The sequence below is a fragment of the Ursus maritimus genome, unplaced genomic scaffold (assembly GCF_017311325.1).
Source record: "Ursus maritimus isolate PB19 unplaced genomic scaffold, ASM1731132v1 scaffold_36, whole genome shotgun sequence".
NCBI lineage: Eukaryota > Metazoa > Chordata > Mammalia > Carnivora > Ursidae > Ursus > Ursus maritimus.
In genome coordinates, this window is record NW_024426230.1 from 631,948 (window position 1) to 643,276 (window position 11,329).

The window sequence follows — 11,329 nt, forward strand, 5'->3', positions numbered from 1 at the left end:
GATTTCAGTTCTTCAGGAGAGGACACACCATGTATATTTGATAAAATAGTCACGTACCTGGTAATGTTGTGAGTTGCAACAGCAGACTTGAGTGAATTACTCATTCATGTGCACGTTTCTTGGGCCAGATACGGGGCTTCTCAGCTTCAGAAGCTCATGATCTAATGACAGAGATGGTCGGATAAATAGACAAATTCATTGCATATTAATAACTGCGAACAGCTCTCTGGCTGTGGTGGAGGAGACCCCAGGGGCTGTGAGGCGCTGGGAGAGAGAAGGCCACACACCTGAACTGAGCTGTGAGGATTAATGAGAAGGTAGGCGAAGAGGATGGTAAGGTCACCCCAAAGAGGGAACTGTGTGTGACGAGGAAGCCAGATGCTTGGGTCCCGGACCCGTCTGGAAGCATAGGCACACTCTACTGGTCCTAGTTGCATTATTAGCTTCGGTCTACGTTGTTATATTTGCTACTTATGTTTCATGTTCCTCGTTTTTTCATTGAAAGATTTATTTATTTATCTGAGAGAGACAACGAGAGAGAGAGCATGAGTGGGTGGTGGGGCAAAGGGAGAGAATCCCCTGGTAGAGTCCCCACCTTGCTTGTAGCCTGATTAGGGCTCAATCTCAGTATCCCTGAGATTATGCCTGGAGCTGAAACCAAGAGCCCAGCGCAACGTACTGCCCCACCCAGGTGTCCCTGTGAGCCTTACCTCCTAAGGTCATGCAGGAGCAGCCCTTAACTTTGCTGTTGTACTCCTACTTCCTGTTTACCCACTGACTGTAGAAACCTGGGGACCAAACAGTGACAACTGTCCTGGTGTATCTGATTCCAGGTCCCAGTAGCACCTCGTGGTCCGCAAGAATGCAGACCTCTAGATTGTTTCAAGGACTCCCCAACGAGTTTCAGGAAACCCCTTACCTTCCTCTCAGGTGTATAAGTGGTCCCTGAGCTCACAGGCAAGGCAGCTTTGGGAATGTTCCCCTGCTTTCTCCGTGGGCTGCCCTCTTGGCTATAACGCTTTCCTTGCTTTAAATGCAGTGTCTCAGAATTTGGCTTCCTGCACACTGGGTACGAGGACAAGTTGGAGTTTGGGAAGAAAGAGACCCAGAGGCGTGAAGGAGAAGGGCCACTTTAGGGTATTTGCCTCTTGAATCTGTCCTTACTCTTCCATTGGTGCGGTGATACACATATTTGGACTCTTACTGTCTCCTGGAGGGCTCACAGAAAAGCCTCCTACAGGGACTCCCTGCCTCTAGCCTCTTTTCCTTCCAATCCGTTCTATATATCGCTTGCAGATTAGTACTTCTTGAGCATAAATAGTGGAATACTCTTGCTTTTAATGTCCTCAATTATCTACAGGATACAAATGATGTCTTTTTAGAACAAAATTGCAAGATACAAGGTTAATATACAAAAACCAGTTGCTTTCTTAGAGACCAGCAATGAACAATTGAAATTTGAAAAAAAAATTACGTTAACACCAAAGAAAAATGAAATATGAAGACGTGAATCTATAATAAATGGACAAGATCAATATGAGGAAAACTACAAAACTCTGCTGAAAGAAGTCAAGGAAAGTCTAAATACATGAGGACATATTCCCTATTCCTGCTGAAGGAAGCCAGACCATGTCACCCCAAACTATGGTTCTTTGGCATAAAAATCATTTCACACTAAAGGTAGCTAAGAATCAGTAACTGCAGAAAAGGCTCTCCCTTTTCGCCTAAGGGCAGGGAATAAATTCTTTTCCTGGAGACAAACTCTTACCAGCCAGACGGGGTACCTGTGGATTCTGCAAACAAACCCTGTTAAACTAACTGTTTTGTTTCTAGTTACTTCTTCACCATGTACTACCCATAGACCAAACCCCTTTATCTTGTCAATTCTTCACAAATGTATTGTGTTTGTCTAAAAGAAACATGATCTAATGCAGTTCGATCCTGCGCTGCTCATTTCTTTAGGTCTTCATTCTCTTGGGAAGGTTCCCACGCACATGTAAAAATTGAATCAAATGTGTGTGCTTTTGTCCTATTCTTCTCTGGCAGTTTATTTATTTATTATTATTTTTTTAAAGATTTTATTTATTTATTTGACAGAGATAGAAACAGCCAGCGAGAGAGGGAACACAAGCAGGGGGCGTGGGAGAGGAAGAAGCAGGCTCATAGCGGAGGAGCCTGATGTGGGGCTTGATCCCGTAACGCTGGAATCACGCCCTGAGCCGAAGGCAGACGCTCAACCGCTGTGCCACCCAGGGGCCCCCGTCTCTGGCAGTTTAATTTGTGCTAAGGTCTCCGTTTATAACTGGCAAAGCCAGGAGACATTTTTCAGTACCACCTTTTGGCATCTGACACAACCACCACAAATCCTCAGAATTTTCTACTTTTCCTTCAAAGTTATTCCTCTCTTCCCTGCAACATATTCCAGTTTCTATGTTCCTGGTTAAATAGAAACTGGCACTCAAAACGGCCCATTGCTCAATTCGGGCATGTCATGCTTTTTTTTTTTTTTTTTTGTCCAATTGCTAGGTCCTACTACTGCTTGTGACGTCCTTCTCCTTTCCACACCAGTCGTAAGGAGCTCTCTACATTTTCCTGTCTAAGTCGTAAGTTTTGCATAATATCTGCTGAGGGGAAAAGTGTCCAAGACTTGGAAATGGACCAAAGACATTATATTGTGTCCTTTCATTGGGTTGCTGGGGTTGTTCAAGAGATCCCCAGGGGAGGGGCGCCTGGGTGGCACAGAGGTTAAGCGTCTGCCTTCGGCTCAGGGCGTGATCCCGGCGTTATGGTGATCGAGCCCCACATCAGGCTCCTCCGCTAGGAGCCTGCTTCTTCCTCTCCCACTCCCCCTGCCTGTGTTCCCTCTCTCGCTGGCTGTCTCTATCTCTGTTGAATAAATAAATAAAATCTTAAAAAAAAAAAAAAGAGATCCCCAGGGGAATAAAGACTGTAGGATAGAAATGAAATTGTCCAAACCTGGTGATGACACAGATGTTGCCTGTTCACAGCACTGCAAATGAATTTTGTCCAGCAGAGAATAGAAATTTTTATAAACCAAGACCACAGTGAACTGTTTTTACCATGTTACGGATTTCCTCATTATTAATAAATGAGCCAAATAAAAGGAGTTTATTGATGAGTTTATTCAATGACCTGGGTTTGTTTTTTTAAGCTTTCATGATAGCCATTTGCTTTACTTTTAGAAAAAATGGTAGTTTAACACTTGACACTTCCACGTGTGTTGTTTCTTTGCCCGGAATACTCTTTCTAACCTCGTCTGCTTGCTTACTTAGCCATCTTTCCAGGCTGTGCTCAGATGTCCCCTCCTCTGAGCTGTCCCCTCCAGGCCTGAGCCACTGTTTCAGCCTTCCTTTGTCCAGATCTTACTAGCACCCACTGCAGTCTGCTCTAATTATTACATTATCATATACCAAAGTATAATTGAAGGGTAAATTCAGCTAGAAAACTTCAGATCTGGAACGCCTGGGTGGCACAGTCACTTAAGTGACCAACTAACTCTTGGTTTGGGTTCAGGCCTTGATCTCAGGGTTGTGAGATCGAGTCCTGAGTGGGGCTCTGGGCTCAGTGTGGAGTCCGCTTGGAATTCTCCCTCCCTCTCCCTCTGCCCCTCTTGCTTGTACTCTCTCTCTCTCTCTAAAACAAAAAAAATCTTAAAAAAAAAGCAAAATTCAGATCTGCCGCTCCCGCTCTGCTCTGTTCTGCAGCCCCTCGAGGCGGCGTGGCTTTACCACCCACACGTTCACACAGCGCTCCTCCTTCTTCTGATTGGCCTCGAATTCCCCAGTAAGCAGATTGACCTCTGACCTCGGACCTCAGTCCCGTAGTCAGTACTGGGAGAGACGAAGTGTGCCTGCTCTGAATGGAAATTAGGAAGGACAAGAGCACCAGAAGCCCCAGGTAGAGTCATTGTTGCTACGAGCGGTCACCGCAGCCTTCGCACCGACTAAGCTGCGCTCGACCTCCCCGCGAGTGTCGCTCAGCCGATCGGTCAGGAACAGCCTGGTCAGCGCCAAGGAGATAATGTGCCACTTGCTCTTAACGTCCTCAAAGGAAGAGGAGGTCAGCGGCATGATAAGCCCCCAGTTCTTCCCCTAAAGGAAGGTGACCTTGCCTCAAACAATCCTTTCTTTTGCTAAGATGTCCTTGCCCCACAGCCCTGCCTATAGAAGCCTCTCCTTTTCTCAGCTCCTCTGAGCTCCTTTCCACCTGTTTGGTGGATGCCGTCCGCTCATGAAATCACTTGATAAAGGGAAAATCTTGAAATTTGCTCAGTTGAATTTTTGTTGTTTAATTTTGAATTTTGATGAGGGGGTAGGGACACTTGGTTCCTGGACCTGTTTTGAGAGCATAAGCAGCACTAAACTTAATTGTTAATTACTGAACTTCTTCACATTCTGTTTTGGTCCCTGCTTAAGCTATGTTTTATGCACTCTTGAAGCCCTGTGCATGATTAATCATTAACTTGCCCTTTTACTTTATTTTTGACACTATTGATAAGAATCTGATGGGAGGGCGCCTGGGTGGCTCAGCAGGTTAAGTGTCTGCCTTCAGCCCAGGGTCATGATCCCAGGTCCTGGGATGGAGCTCTGCATGGTTTCCCTGCTCAGTGGGGACTTTGCTTCTTCCCTGTCTCTCTGCTCTCCCCTGCTTGTGCTCGCTCTCACTGCTCCATCTCTAATAAGTAAATACACCTTAAAAAAAGATTTTTTTGGTTGCAAGCACCACAAATTGAGTCACCACTATTTGAAACCTAGGGAAAATTTTTTTAAGTCAGGAGGGAATGGACTAGGGATATTTGAAGGAATCTGGGAGATATTACATTATGAAAAATAATGACTGCCTTGGAAATAGCTGGATCCTGGGTGAGCTGGAGTCCAGGCTGCCAATGGGCATGAATCCATTTTAACTCTTTTTTTTTTTTTTTTTTTTCATAAAATCCTTGAGGTGTGGCAATTGGTTGGGGTTTGGAGCCAACAGCCAAGAAACAATTCTCGAGGCGTCTTTGGTGTAAAAGGTGGTTTTTATGCTTGGGGACAGGACCCGTGGGCAGGAAGAGCTGCACTGGGGTATGAGGGGTGGCCTATTACATACTTTCAGGTTGGGAGGAGGTTAGAGAAGTGTTTTTTGTCTTAGGGAATTTGGAAGCAAGGTTTCCAGGACTTTCAGAGGGCTCAGTATTGTAGAAAAGGTCATTTACTGTAAGAGATCTCCCTTTTAGTACCAAAAGAGATGACACTATAAATCACAAGAAACTGTTTTTTTATTAAATTCAATTAGGCCATCACAGGACGCCTTTAGTTTTAGATGTAGAGTTCGCTAATTCATCAGTTGCCAACAAACCCAGTGCTCATCACATCACGCCTCCTTAATGCCTGGCACCCTGTTACCCCGCACTCCCACCCACTTCCTACCAGCAACCCTCAATTTGTTTCCTATAGTAAAAGTCTTTGGTGTGTCTCCCTCTCTGCTTTCTTCATATTCAGTTTTCCCTCCCTTCCCTATAATCCTCTGTGCTATTTCTTATACTCCACATATGAGGAACCATTTGATAATTTGTCTTCCTCTGTGGATTGCTTATTTTGCTCAGCACAATATCTCCAGTTCCATCTATGTCGATGTAAATGGTAAGATTTCATCCTTGATGGCTGAGTAATATTCTGTGTGTATGTGTGTGTGTGTTGTGTGTGTGTATAAATACCATATCTTCTTTATCCATTCATCTGTCAATGACATCTAGGCTCTTTCCAGTTTGACAATTGACATTGCTGGCATATGCATTGGGGTACAAGGGCTCCTTCAGGTCACTCTAAATTGCATCTTGTGAGATACCCAGTATGCAATTGCTGGGTCATAGGGTAACGCTATTTTTAACTTCTTGAGGACCCTCCATCCTGTCTTCCAGAGCGGGGCTGCACCAGCTTGCATTCCCACCAACAGTGAGAGGAGTGCCCCCTTCTCCGCATCCCCGAACACCCTGTTGTTTCCTGACTTGTTAATTTCAGCCATTTTGACAGGTGAGGTGGTATCTCATTGTGGTTTTGATTTGTATTTCCCTGATGCCAAAATGATGGGAGCATTTTTTCATGTGTCTGTTGGCCATTTGTATGTCTTCTTTGGAGAAATGTTCACAAGAAACTCTTATCAATGAAAAGAGAAAAAAATCCTCATTTCAATAGAGAAGACACAAACTTAAACATGCAAACAAACCTTACCATGTTTAAAGATAGTATTTATTTATTTGAGAGACAGAGTGAGAGCACGAGAGGGGAAGGGGGCAGAGGGGAGAAGCAGACTTCCTCTGAGCTGGGAGCGGATGCAGAGCCCTATCCTGACTCCAGGTTCATGATCCTGACGTAGGCAGACACTTAACTGACTGAGCCACCAGGCGCCCCAAACCTTACCATTGTTTGCTGGGCTTTTTCTGGTAACCTCCCAATGGCCTCCCACCCATTCCAACATCCTTCTTTTGTCCTTAGCTAAAGGTGGTCTTCGGGGGGGTCCTGAACCATTCTGGGGCATTTGACTCAGTTTTCCTGGATATCTCTCACATATACAGGAGCTATACTGCTGTTGAACTTCTGTTTGCTTTTCCTTGTCAATCTCTTTTAATATATGAGATAATAAAAGAACCTAGAAGGTGTCCACCAAAAATTGTAATGAAGCAATAGTTAAGCAAAAGTGTTATTTGGGATCAAGGTTTGTAATTTGGGGTATACTGATTACATGCCAGAGAGTGTCCCACCAGAAGCAAAAATCAGGGGTTCTGTGACGCAAAGGGGAATTTTTTTTTTAAAGATTTTATTTAACTATTTTAAGAGAGAGAAAGACAGGGCAAGCACGAGTGGGGGGAGGGGCAGAGGGGAAAGCAGACAAACCACTGAGCAGGGAGCATTCAGGCTCCACCCAGGACCCAAAGGCAGACCCTTAACTGCATGAGCCACCCAGGCCAAGGGGAATGCTTCTACACCTTGTTTACAGAGAAGTTTGACTGTGTTGGTGGGAGAAAACTAATCTGGTCTGACATCACTGGTTGCTGGGGATCGCATCGCCAGCGCCGTAGCTACTGCAGCTAAGTTGCGGGGGTTCCGTCTGGTCGTTAGAGTCTTTTTGGTTTGCCCAGTTCAGGTCCTGACTCCACCCAGTGAGGGTGTGCGGAAGGGCCACCTCCTCAATCACCTCCCTGCTCCATTTTAAACCCCTAGACATAAGTGACTTTATTTTTGTTTTGAAGTAAACTCTGTCCCCAACGTGGGGCTCGAACTCATGACCCCAAGATCAGGGATCACCTGGTCTTACCAGCTGCGCATCAGATGCCCGTGACGTGATCTCCGTCTCACTACACCTTCACCGGGGCTGGGATTGTTCTTTTCGTTTTATTCGAATGTTCAGTTTACACCCAGAACTTCTTCAAACGTGTGCAGTACGTATCCTCGTCTAGTTTCCTGATTCTCTCGTTGAATGGGAACTAGTCATCAGGATTAGATGGAGAAATACTGGCATTTATAGAAACTCATTGGTGATTCTGTACAAAACTCTGGTGCTCCTCAAAGCCCAGCTCATGTCAAGACATTTCTGAATAATAAGGAATCACATGCTGATGGACCGAAGGGTCGTGGTCCGAGCCTGCTATGAAGGGGTCACATTAGTTGTGTCTTTCCACAACGCCAGCTTTAGTCAATCATAGAGCAAAGTTAAAGCATAATTATAAGCAGGTTCAGGATTCCAAACTCGATGACATTTCACCATGTCAGTCACTTGGCTTCTTACGCAGCACACAGAGCAGGACACCAGACAAACCACAGAACCACGCAGATAACAGAGGGTGTAGTAAGTTAACGACCAAACTTGAAGAGGAATTCGTGGACACAGTTGAGATAAGGTCCGGTCGGTTCTTGGAATGAATCAGTCTCCAGCCGCTGTAGACCTCCTCTGGTTCTGGTCGTTATGAGTTCTGGGGTGCCAGCTAACGTTGTCGCAATATCTCTAGCTGGTACCTTTTTTTTTTTTTTTTTTTTAGAATTTATTTTTTATTTGAGAGAGAGACAGCCAGCGAGAGAGGACACGCAGGAGGGGAGAGGAAGAGCGGCCTAGCGGAGGAGCCTGAGTGTGGGGCTCGATCCCATAACGCTGGGATCACGCCTGAGCCAAGGCAGACGCTAACCCGGCCTACCCAGGCGCCCCAGCTACGTCTCTTTACCCAAGAGTGTCACCTGCTGGTTGACACAGGCCTCTGTTTGATGTAGGGTCCTACTGACAAGACTCCATTTGTCTACAGTTGTCTCAGACTGTGATAAATTCAACTACTCTAGGCATTTTGGGTAAAAGGAAAGTAAAAACACAGGAATGCTGGGCACCTGGGTCTGGACGACTTGAAAGGTGACTGGGAGAAAAATCAAGATGGCCGTCCCGTGGTCGTATATGCACAGCCCTTCCTAACAAGTTCACGTGACCCCTGAAGACCTGAATCAGGTAGTGACTCAGTGAATGCAGAGAGAGGCGGGGGGAAGCTAGGAGGGCTGACAGGTGAAGGGACAAGCTCAGAGACAGAGCCACAGGGTTCAAGGCACCCTGTCTTACAGAATAGTATAGGACTTCTAGTGAGGAATTTGAGAATGTAGGAAGCAATGCATGTGAAAGTAGTTTGTTAAACAATAAGGTTAATGTTGATCTGAATTGTTGACAATATCATCATCAAGTGTTCTACCCCAGTCATTGCTTTTAACCAGTTAATCCAGTGTTTCTGAAAGAATGTGATATTCCACTTTTGATATGGAAGAAAAATTATTGTGAAACCAAAGCATCCATACCCATACATTCAATCGTGAGCTAAGCCATAAGCTCTCAGGCGTCTCTGAAATGAAGCCGTTAGGAAGCACCCTAGACTGACCTGTGGGAACATATCCCTTCATATCCGCAGAAATCAGGCACCAAAGCAGCCCGGGCAAGTCCGGTAACCTTGCTTCTGAGAGCCGCTTCAGTCAGTGCTCTCCTCGAGCCCGTCTACCAGCTTGTAACAGAAGCCGCTTGCGGCTTCTCATTTGAGTTCCTAAAGAGATAGTATCCCTTGAATATCCATTTAAAATCATGTGTTAATTATATTCTTTCTGTAAACATTTTCCTTGACTTTAACTCCTTTCTACTAATTCCTTGATATTGCCTTTTGTTCACCGTCAATTTTTTCAGTGTTTTGGGACAACGGCTTCTCAAAACCACATCGGTGATGCATTTCCTCATGCAGATGACGATAATGTCTTAGGGTGTCTCAACCTGGAATCCATGGTCTCCCAAGGACTCCATGGATGGAATTTACAGGGTCATGGACTGGGATGGGCTGTTAACTTCAAAAAATAAAAAACTACCAGTTATTTTACCAGCAAAAATGGAATATTCAGGAATAGCAGAGAATTGTAACCAGGGACAAGCAACCTACACCAAAGCTATAGGCAACTCCCTGAGCAAAGGAGATGAGCACTTTCTTCTAGAAGAAAGGAAGTTTGGAAGGTGTTGTAAACAGAAAGTGCCCAGCCTGGGAGCTGGAAGTGTAGTAGCTTTGCTTGGCTGGGTTGTGACGGTCTAAACTGGCTGGACTGTTCAGGAGCAGAGTGGAGAAGCCCATCTTGCTAGTGGAGCAGTTTGCCTTGCAAAGTAGTCCTTTCCTGTTGGAGCTGTAATGGGTGGGAGTGGTAGGGCACGAGCGCGCCCCCTGCTGGCCGCCACAGCCATTCTAAACCAGGTTTCCTTTTATTAATTTTCACAGGGGAAAAAATTAACATCTTTCTTTTCACTAACCTGTCACTGAAAATTAACAATTCCTTCATTTCTGGGGGCACCTGGCTGGCTCAGTCGGAAGAGTATGAGACTCTTGATTGTGGGGTATGAGTTCATACTCCACACTGGGTGTAGAGGTGACATATAAATACAACTTAAAAAAAAAAGATTTCTTTCTGTTGATGATCTTTTTGGTTATTTCCCTATCTTGCTACTGTGAACGATGCTGCAATGAACGTAGGGGCGTGGATATCTCTTTGAGATCTTGACTTGAATTCCTTTGTATAAGCACCCAGAAGTGGGATTGCTGGATCCTATGGTAGTTCAATTTTTTAAAAAGATTTATATATTTATTTGGGGGATAGGGGCAGAGAGGGAGGGAGGGAGGGAGAGAGAGACTCCTGAGCAGACTCCCTGATGAGCAGGGAGCGCAATGTGGCACTTGATCTCCCAATCTTGAGAACAGGACCTGAGCCAAAATCAAGAGTCAGACACTTAACCAACTGAGCCACCCAGCTGCCCCCCAGTAGTTCTCTTTTTAATTTTTGGAGGAATCTCCATACCGTTTTGCATAATGGCTGAACCAGTTTACAATCCCACCAAGAGTGTACCAGGGTCCCCTTTCTCCGTGTCCTCACTGTCTCGTGTTGGTCTCAGCTATTGGAGAGTCATGCCATCCACTAGGGATGCCTGGAGGCATGTACATTGCCCGCGCTATTTGAGGTCAGCCCCCACAGACATTTCCCATCCAGAGCCGATCTCTTGGCTGGACTGGCCCTTGTGGCTCTTATGATACACCTCAGCCACGACCATCAGGGGGCTTAGAAAAAACAAGAGTTACTACTCATATGTTCTGGAAGGTACTTGGTCCACCCAAAGCCACACAGCAAGGCCTTGTGTAGAGAAAGAGTGCACAGACTTGAGGCCCCGCTTTTATTGGAGTCAGGGGTGGGATGCTCAGCATTTTGAGGTTTCCCTTTTTATTGGTGAATTTGAAACATAAGAGTGGGGATGAAAGCATGGGAAAGGAGAAGCAGGGTCACACAAATGGTCAGTTATCTAGGGTCACCCAGGGCTAAAGGGGGAGCTTCACAGGTGGGATGGCGTGGCTGCTTATCTGGCTGTACAGCTGGCAGTGTGTGTGTTTGAAACGGATGCCTTGGCAATCACAAGCTTATTGCCAGGCACTAACTCTAAGATCACACCACTTGGCTTGTTTTTGTTTTTGTTTGTTTGTTTGTTTTAATAATAGCCATCCTGTAACAGGTGCATGGTGGGAACTCACTGCGGTTTGATTTGCGTTTCCCTGATGGCTAGTGATGGTGGGTGGATGAAGAAAACATGGTATAAACATGCAATGGGATGCTATTCAGACTTAAAAGGAGAGGAAATCCTGTGATATTTGACAACATGGTGGACATGGTGGACATGTGTTGAGTGAAATAAAGCAGACACAGAGAGCCAAAGACTGTATGATCTCACTTCTGTGTGGGATCTACAACAGTCAGACTCCTAGAAGCCGAGTGCATCCTCTTCCTCC